Below are 10,382 nucleotides of genomic sequence, written 5' to 3' on the forward strand. Positions count from 1 at the left end.
TTGTTTGTTTATCACGTTTCAAGACCGGAAACGCAAATTAGACAAACTTTAATATACTGAAACGCATTCAAAACACAGTGGTACAAAGTGAAATTGATGCTAAGCCAGATTTTATTTGGTGTTGGCTGTGTATTACATTCAGACTCGTATGTTGGTTATATATTAGTAATAAGTGTTGTAACGAATGAAAAGGACGGCGAGAGCAATTGATGACGCTGAGGGGCGACAGGCAGAGCGCGACAAGTTAGAAAGGCTACATGTCTGACCCAGTTACGCAGAACACCCCTCTCCTGGACTGTTCCATTTGTGGTGGAGTGTATATAAGCGCAACAAATCGCTGCTGTCGGGGGCTGGGTAGGTTTTCTATCGAAGACTGCTGACGTGAACAGCAAGATAGAAAGCTGTTCAGGGCTGAACTGTTCAAGTGCTGCTAGACGAGAGCATAGGGGTATGTAAGCCGGTAAATTCAAACACATCCCGGAAGGCTGCGAGGTTTATCGCCAAAAGGTTGCAAAGGGGCCCGCACATTGCGGTCAGGCTGCAATAGCAGGGACCGCGGCTGGGCCGGATACATAGGGGGCCGCGTGCATTCCTGTCAGGCCTCAACAGGAGGGACCGCGGCTGGGCCGGAGATATCCATAGGGGGCCGCATCGAGCTCGTGTTGAGCAATATCAGGCAGCAACCAGGCCCCTGATTCTTTCTGTCGTTAAATTCGTCCTAACTTGCGCATGTATCTTTGTTTTATTAAAGGCGTCCGTGTATATATGTTACATCATTTCTCTGTCATCTTTTCCCCAGGGTTTGTTCCATACTCCATCTAGCTCTCATAGTTATTTAGATGTCTGTGTTATCACTGGCAGAGGTTTACCACCAGTTATTAATTGTGACTGACCGCTCAGAAGTAAAATCGTCACAAATTTGGTGGCAGCGGTGGGATCTGCCCTATAATTTTCGGAAAATCCTGAAGTAGGGAAGGGACGAGGTGGATGGGGTAGACCGATACTTCGAGACGAGTGGAATGTTGCTTAGTATTGGCAGTATGTCCGAAGGCGGAGAATTTCTCACTGACCTTAGCCGGAAGAGCCGAGACGGTGTAGGTGAAGACGGCTGGATGACACTAGTTGACACTTTAGGCAGTTTCAGTGTGGCCGCAGTGCAGCCTAAGGTAGATGTATCAGGGGTTCACGACAGATGTGATGAGTTTACCCCTCGTGGGCAGACTGGTAGACGCACAAAGCAAGAGGGTTGTGCGCTAGAGAATACAGTCTTAACTCTGGCGGAGATGGTCAGGCAGTTGCAGGGGGAAATCAATAGATTGAAACAGGGTACTTCTTTTGCCGCTGCCATGCCCGAAGAGACCACATTTGTCAGGAGCAATGGATACCCATCATGGACGGGTAGGCAGTCCACAAAAGAGGGGCGGCGAAACGCCCAAGCGGAGCATGCAAGGACATTCGTAAATGTATCCACTTTTGACGGGAAGACCCCTTGGAAGGACTACTTGGTTCATTTTGAGCACGTGGCCGCTATTAATGGATGGACGAAAGAGCAGAGGGGACAGCACCTAGAAGTGTCGCTGAGGGGAACAGCACAGCAGGTGCTGTCGAACTTGAAATCTACTCCAGGGTATGTATATTTCGATCACTTAAAGGAGGCACTCGAGCGACGGTTCGCACCTCCCAACCACACGCACTTGTATAAGTCACACTTCAGAGCTAGACAACTGGGTAAAGGTGAAAACCTGCCGGAATGAGCCCAGGAGTTGGTCAGGCTGGCATAGATTTGTCAGGAGCTAACCTTTTGGTAGAGACGCTGCAGCATACGCTGACAAGAGATCAGTTTCTGGATGGTGATGACTTGAGGTTTAAAGTCTGGCAAACGCACCCTAAGGCGATTGACGAAGCAGTACATGCGGCAGTTCAGGTTGAGGCTTTTCAAACTGCACAGAGGCGTTGGGTCCAGCCAACATCCCGGTCTGCTTCCAAAGAGGAATCACTTTCGGATGTGCCAGAACAGGAAAGTGACAGAGAGTCTCTACGGAAAGAGATTATTTCTATGATGAGCGAGATTATGGCATCAGACAGTGATCGCTACAATAGAAGATCGATCGTTTCGAAGCAGGGGCGAGGTCGAGGTGGAGGATCAAGGCAAGGCTGCTGGGGATGCGGCGATCGGGAACACCTTAAACGTGACTGTCCTCGACGGGAAGAGCCTAGGGAACCCGAACATAGGAAGACGTCGTCCCCCACGGCGAAGAGCGCGTCTGTCGACGACAACTGAAGCGGAGCTCTCTCTCTCTCTCTCTCTCTGGAAGGATGGGGTCGAGTAAAGATCTGTGCTGTGTTGACACTGGAGCTTCACTGTCTCTGTTAAGTTGGCGAGTGCGGGAAAATATGAAAGCCGAGACAAGACCGACACTCACTGTGTCTTCCTTGGGTGGCGTGCGCATCGCAGATGGAACGGACATACCTGTGTACGGGGAGGGTAAATTCCTCATTAACCTAGATGGAGTGAAACGAGAAAAAACTTTGGTGGTCTTTACACCTTTAACATCGCTCCAAGGGTAGAGATGGTTACCTCAGCCAAGGTTCAGCACGAGTTACCGGGAGCAGTTAGACTTGTTGAAAGTGAACATATGCTTAGTGAAAAGATGGGTGTTTACATGGCAAGGACACTCTCAAGAGTTACATCAAAGGGACAGGTACCAGTGTGGTTTCTAAACCCCTCAGAAAACCCAGTAGTGGTTCGTGCAGGCACCTTGTGTGGTTACTTGTGGTTACTTGAGTAGAGCCACTTTAGTGCGCCGTCCTGTGAAGACTGGAAATGCTCCGCCGATTCGCATTTCACCAAAACGAGCCCCCCCCCCCCCCCCCACCGTTGCACTTACGACAAGTTGTGGACAGGCAGGTGAACGACATGTTGCGGCGTGGGATTATTGAACCATCCTACGGCCCATGGACTGCCCCCGTGGTTTTACTCAGGAAGAAAGACCGTAAAATGAGGTTTTGCGTTGACTACCGTGCCTTAAATAAATTCACCGAGAAGGATACATACCCGTTGCCCAGAATTGACGACTCTCTCGATGGCTTGGCTGGAGTACCCTTCACTTGATGTCCGGATACTGGCAGGTTAAACTCGAGCCAGAAGATAAAGGCAAGACCGCGTTTGCTACAAGAAAAGCGCCTGATCGAAGAACAAAGGGTAACATACCTGGGGTATGTCGTGTCTACCGACGGAATTGAGACGGACCCGAAAAGGGTTGCAGCTGTACGGGAGTGACCTACACCGATGGATAAGACGGAGGTTCGTAGCTTTTTGGGGCTTTGTAGCTATTACAGACGATTCGTCCAGGGGTTTTGCTGGAATTGAAGCCCCTCTTCATAAGCTTACATAGAAGGACAGCGAGTTTTTGTGGAATGACGCGTGTGACGGAGCATTCAGGAACCTGAAAGAGAGGTTGACATCTGCGACAACTTTGGCGAAGCACAGAATTTATGCAAGCAACACTGGAATCGGGGCCGTAATGTCACAGAGGCAGGCAGATAGTGAGAGGGTTGTTGCTTATGCTAGCAGGGTTTTTACCAAGCCTGAGAGGGCCTACTGTGTTATCCGTAGAGAGCTGCTAGCGGTGGTGTTCTTCGTGAAAAGTTTCTGCTGAGAACCGACCATTCATCCCTGCAATGGCTCATGAACTTTAAGGAGCCCAAGGGACAAGTAGCTATGTGGATTGAGGCGGATACTCCATCAAACGCCTTCATTCTAAGTTTCTCAAAGTATACAATGAGTATAACACTCTCGTTGGCAGGTATGGACAGTGCGTTCGGAATCTTTTGCGATCTGCATTGTGATCAACCACATAGACGGCCCTGTTATCCTTACGTACATATCTATCGCGTACATGGTATTTAACAACATAGCTGGCGCTGGTTGCCGAGCGTAACCGTCTATCTTGTAGACAGCTTTTATACAGACCAGCATGTCATGTATAACATCATAGATAGCGCTTCTTGTAGTATGAGATCCTTACATATCAACGGAAAGACGTAATCGACCGTTACTTTTGAATCACAATCTGTTCAGTTAAGGTCTGTAACGCTCGTCATTTTCGAACTGTATCTAATACCGCTTAACCTAGGGCTATGGGCCGTAAAGGCAGCCATACTCATTACATCTGCATGGTGCTTTTATGAACGGTTGTAATCAAAGCGCGACTGATATATCTTGTTTAATTGTTATTTGACCTGGAACTCATTCCTGGACTATGAATTTGAACTTTGATATGGAATTCATGCCTGCAATATCCACTGTCTGCCCGGCATCATTGAAAGCTGATGACTGCTTCCCTCTTATGTGTTTCCGGCTTTATTTGCTATTTGTATAATTTTTTACACACCTTTGTCTTTGGGAGCTAGTGTTAAACGTTGTTTTGGAAATGGATCTTGCGATTATCAACATGGAACGCCCTTTACAGACCACAAATGGTATACAAACGTCGGACATGTCGCTTATATTGTCAGTGTACCATTGAGCACCCACCTGGCAAGTGGCACACTAATGCAGATGCATTAAGTCGACTTCCATGCAGACAGTGTGGCCGAACTGTATTGACCGACGCAGGGGATAGCCTGCGTATCGTGGAAGCGGTGGTCCCGAATGATGATTTAGCCCAAGCCCAACGGGAAGACGAAGCTATTCAACCTGTTATCCAGTGGGTAAAAGAAGGCCGTAAACCAGATTGGACAGAGGTACGGGGTTACAGTTTTGTGACCAAAGCTTTGTGGCGGCAGTTTAATCTTTGGGCAAAGGAAGACCCGCATTTGGTTCGGAAGTGGTTGGGCAAACACGGGAAAACTGTACGCCTTTTCGTAATTTCAACGTCTCTCAAAAGACCCATTTTGACTGAGTGTCATGACCGACACATGGGGATGAGAAAGACGATGGGAAAAATTCGCCGGTCGTACATACGGCCTGGGTTACAGAATGATGTCCGACAGTGCTGTCGGTCATGTTACCCGTGCAATCTTCTGGGAAGAGGCCTCGGGGCCCCCACCGTGGTGGAATGACCGGAGGTGTTAGTGAGAGGATTGCTGTAGATATTTTGGGGCCATTGCCTTGAACTTGCAATGGCAATGTTTATATCCTGGTCATAGGTGACTACTTTACTAAGTGTGATGAGGCATCAGCTTTGCCGGATCAAGAGGCCGAGACTGTGGCGAATGCCATAGCTGACCACTGGGTATCTAGTCTGGGAGCACTCCAACCAGGGTAGGCAGTTCAAGAGTCGTCTTTTCATAGGAATGTACAGGACGCTTGGGACTTACTCGCTCGACAGCATATCATCCCCAGTCGAACAGGATGATCGAGAGATTTAAACGGGCTTTGGCCCAGATGCTGCAAGCAATTGTCCACAATTGCACAGACGACTGGAATCGTAAGGTACCGTTGGTGCTAATGGCATATCGGTCTGCGGAGCATGATTCTACAGGGTACAGTCCAAACGGACTGATGGTCGGTAGGGAGATTACCCTTCTTGTACAACTGGTTGTTGGCAGTCCCCCCGTCGCAGCTGTGGACCCCGTTGATTAGGTTCAGAACCTCGAGAATGATCTATTTATGGTCCACGAGGAAGCCCGTAAAACACTGGGTAGCAATTTTGTTGCGTCAGAAGAAGTTGTATGACCTGGGCAGTAACGTTACTCGATATTCGTAGGTTGATATATTACCTACCACTGTAAAGAAATCAGGCAAGAATCAGAAGATACGGTATAGTTGGTTGCGCCCGTTTGACGTACTAGAAGCTTTAACCGATGTAACTTATCGAATACAGGGTCCAGATGGGAAAACGCAAGTTGTTCACCACGACCGTCTAAAGCCCTGATGGCCGAGAGAAGAGTCTGAGTTGAATGCGAATGGGAAAACTGACCAGAGCGATAGCGACGGCGAAGATCCGTTTCCCTATCGAGTTCCCTTCCCCATTTCACATTCGCAGTCGGTTGATACGGTGTGTTTACCTGACACTAGGGAAGCGATAGCCTGGGCGACTTCAACGAGGCGTGGTCGAGTTATACGTCGACCGGTTCACCTTGACAACTTTGTCTGTCGTTGTATCTCTGGTAACTCAAGCTGTTTTGAAAACAGTAGTGTTTCATACTCTGTTCGTATGTGGCAAGCATGGTTCTGGAGGATGAAGCGATATTGTTACCATGGCCAGAAGATTCATCACCTCGGTCGAACCAAGGTGATATTCCAGTGGACGAGATGTTCGAGGCATCGCCGACATCTTGTCGCTCAGTGAGTCCACCGCTTAATAAAGCACAAGGAAAGAAAGTTGTGACCACTTACGAGAGAGACGCTCGTGGTGATGTTACAAAAAATCCAAGGAGACGTGGAAGTGGAAGGACCACCACCACGCTAAGAAAAAGTAACTTGCATGGATGAAACTCGGACGAAACCAATTTGCCATCCGTTCATTACTTGAGTTCATTTGTTTTGATGAAGTTTCGGGAAGTTACCGGAGGATACTTGAACTTTCCTTTGTTCAGACGTAACCATGACCGAGAAACGGCGAGGACGCCTGATGTCGAAGGCATGTGTTATGTAACGAATGAAAAGGACGTCGAAAGCAATCGATGACGCTGAGGGGCGACAGGCAGAGCGCGACGGGTTAAGAAGGCTATAGGTCTGACACCCCTTTCCTGGACTGTTCCATTTTTGGTGGCGTGTATATAAGCGCAAATCCCTGCTGTTGCACGGCTGGTTAGGTTTGCTATCGAAAACTGCTGACGTGAACAGCAAGATAGAAAGCTGTTCAGGGCTGAACTGTTCAAGTGCTGCTAGACGGGAACAGTGGGGTATGTAAGCTGGTCAATTCAAACACATTCCGCAAGGTCGCGAGGTTTTTCGCCAAAAGGTTGCAAGCCGTGATCAGGGACCGCGGCCGAAACCGGACCTACAGCGGGGCCGATGTGGGTACAAGGAGCGTGATCACCGGCGGTAATTGCTGGTAGGGGGAGGAGGAGGGCGCACTTTGTGGTCAGGCCGCAATAGCAGGGGCCGTGGCTGGGTCGGATACATAGGGGGCCAGGTGCATTGCAGTCAGGCCGCAATACCAAGGACCGCGGCTGGGCCGGAGATATCCACAGGGGGCCGCATCGACCGCGGCTGGGCCGGATACTCGGAGGGCCGCAGGACAGCGACCGGGCCGGACCTTTACTGCCAGGCCTACACGGAGACCGTGTTGATTCTTTCTGTTGTTAAATTCGTCTTACCTTACGCATGTATCTTTGTTTTATTAAAGACTTCCATGTATCTATGTTACATCATTTCTCTGTCATCTTTTCCCCAGGGTTTGTTCCGTACTCCATCTAGCTCTCATAGTTATTTGGATGCCTGTGTTATCACTGGCAGAGGTTTACCACCAGTTATTAATTGTGACTGACTGCTCACATTGAAAATCGTCACAGTGTCATTGGAAAATACACAATTTTAATGAGGAAATGGAACACACAAGTCCAAACACAAATCACTACCGGGTATGACCACCACTTTTTGCAGAGCATGCCACATAACGCCTTCTCATGGACTCTTATAAACCTCTATATAACAGCTCGGGATTGGGATCGACGTGCAATGCGCTGTTCCAGGTATAGGCCCAAATTTGATGGGCGATAGATCGATAGATACAAGTAAGGCAGGCCATGGCATAACATTGTTCTGTGCCAGGAAGTCCAGAGAAACAAGTACTATATGTGTTTTGGCGTTGTCGTGTTGGAAAGAATGCAACTGTTGGTGTTGACGGCAAAATGGGACAAGATGACGTCTTAAAATGGCGTTCTTATAGTAAACTGCATTATACACGACCAGTGCAAGCATTGTCGACATAAGGACAACGTGCAAGTAAGCCAACGGCGCAAAGTCTCGGCACTGACAACTCATCGTTGGCCTTGATGGTAGCTGCTGTTCTGGACGCCAGAAGTGTTCAATCAGGTAGATGAGCCCTCACAATCTATCAGTCTTCACTGGTTGTTGTCACACGTGGTTGTCCTGGGTGTTGTCGATCTATGGGTCGTCGTGCCTGCTGAAATCGCTGGTTCAGTCGTGTGATGCTATTGTGGTGACATCCAGACTTAGATTCTGTTGCCCTTACAGCCAGACCAACTTCAATCAAGGCAATGAATCGTTCCCGTTCCTCAGATGTTAATCGCTTTGCGACCTCACTGCTATTCCGGTCTTACAGCGATATTGCCTGATAGCGTTGAATGCCTTCCCTTTATACCCCATTTCAGCACCCCAAAAATGACACTTTGATTTTTTCGTGCTTTTCAGGTGTAAAAGCATGTTTTCCAGTACTGTTCCCTGTTGTGTTTCGGTGACGGCTCACACAAACGCTATCAAACCTGACAATATCTTTGGAGCTTCAAATTCTAACCTTGGACATTTCCGTTGTTATTTTCAAACTATCATGATATTTTCATGGATTCATGTTGGCATGTTTTTGAAGCGGGTCAGTATATAAAGCCTTTCGACTCACGCGTGGCTATATATCCACATTTGCAAAGCGCTGAAGACTGACAGAGGATTACTAGTTTGTTAACTGCTTCTGCTGACATGGGTCCATCCTAATTTCTTACTTTGTTGATTGTATTGAATGTTTTAGATATTGATCTTACGATTAGTAACTCAGAACTTCTATTTGCTTTATGAATGTTTGTTTCGACACATATTGGGTGTGTTTGGATATGACATTATTATTGTCTGCCGTCCGACTTGAGCCGTCGGCTGACATCAGTTTACACTCAATGATATCATTGCGATGATCGAGCAAAGAATGACGAGATAGGCCCCTGATATTATGAGTGTAATATCAGTTATGATGTATATCATACGGAGATTGAATTTGGTATGGCACGAAGCCTGCATATTTATTCATGGAAATATGTACTGAGATTTAAAATAAAGTTATTGATGAATATTGATGGGAAAAATGATTTTTCGGTTTTATAATTTTAAATTTTGAAATTCGGTCATAATTTTATTAACCAAAAATCATCTATAACCGCATAATTTCTGTGTACTTTTGACAAAGAACTGCGTTGTTTTTTTCCGCGACCGTATGATTGCTGTATATTTTGGCCATGGCGCTTCAAATTTATCCTTGCGAACGTATATCTTTACTTTAACGCCTCAGAACTGTCTTCTACGTACTTTCGACTTGGAAGTTCATTGTTCTCTTCTGTGTTCCTTTATAGTCCATGCGTACCTTTGACATAAGAGCTGGCTTCATTTCTTGCTTCTGTGACTATATATATTGTTCATGTGTATATTTTGGCATTGAATTTATTGAGCTTATGGAGAGTGCCTTATTGTGTACGCTACTTTTATCCATACATATTGAGGATTATAACCATAGCTTGGTCCCTTGTACAACGCAATAGTACTTGCTCATTTATTTAACTGCAGCTATATACTTACATGACGGGGTCAGGTTTTGGGCAGAAATTAGAAGATTGCAAAAGAGAACAACGAATTTCCTTTTATAATTTCTCTTCGGTGTTTAACTGATATTCTGGTACAAGATTGTTATCCATCTTTACCAGTGTCTATATTCCCCTTTATGTTACAACTGGGTATAACCGGTTGAAGGCATGATATCTATATATTTTACTTGTAGCAGCTGCGTATTTGGTTGGGAAGTATCTTTCTGATAGCTACAAAAGATTGACTGAAACACTAAAACAAATAAACAAAATCAGGAACCAAATCATAAGCGTCAAAAATAAACTTTACGACTGAACACAAAAATATTTGCCCGAGTTTTGGCCGTAAGAGTTCAAAGGTGGTAACTGGAGTGCCAGGAGTAAGCCATAAGCCTTCTCCATTCTGTATTCTTTATGCATATACACCTATATACTATCTGTGACATTTTCGCTGAACAACTGTTCTTGATGTGCATTTTTACTACTTAATTAACGTTTTTTCGAATTAGATTCAATCTTACGATGATGGCGAAACTGCCTCTAAAGAACAGATGTAAAGGAAGTATAATACATGTTCGGACCATGCTAAGCCGTGTAAAAGTAGACGGCGCTTCAGTCTTCCTACTGACGCTGCAATATCCATGTGATTAGCATATAACGGCATTTTATATGCATATTCGCATAGTAACGCACAGTACTGGCATTTACTCCGAAAGCTATAATGGTAAGTGTTTAGAATGTTCGCTCAACGGTCGGGCTATAGGGCCTTTAAACTATGGCTGTACTTAAGGAATATTTATTCATTATAAATATTAAGAACTGGCCCTAATAAATGGTGTACGATGGTATTGTTTAAACCATTCAACGATGTTTGCATGCTCAAAAAATAAGCACTGTTGGAATTG

This window comes from Liolophura sinensis, chromosome 6, assembly GCF_032854445.1.
Source record: "Liolophura sinensis isolate JHLJ2023 chromosome 6, CUHK_Ljap_v2, whole genome shotgun sequence".
NCBI lineage: Eukaryota > Metazoa > Mollusca > Polyplacophora > Chitonida > Chitonidae > Liolophura > Liolophura sinensis.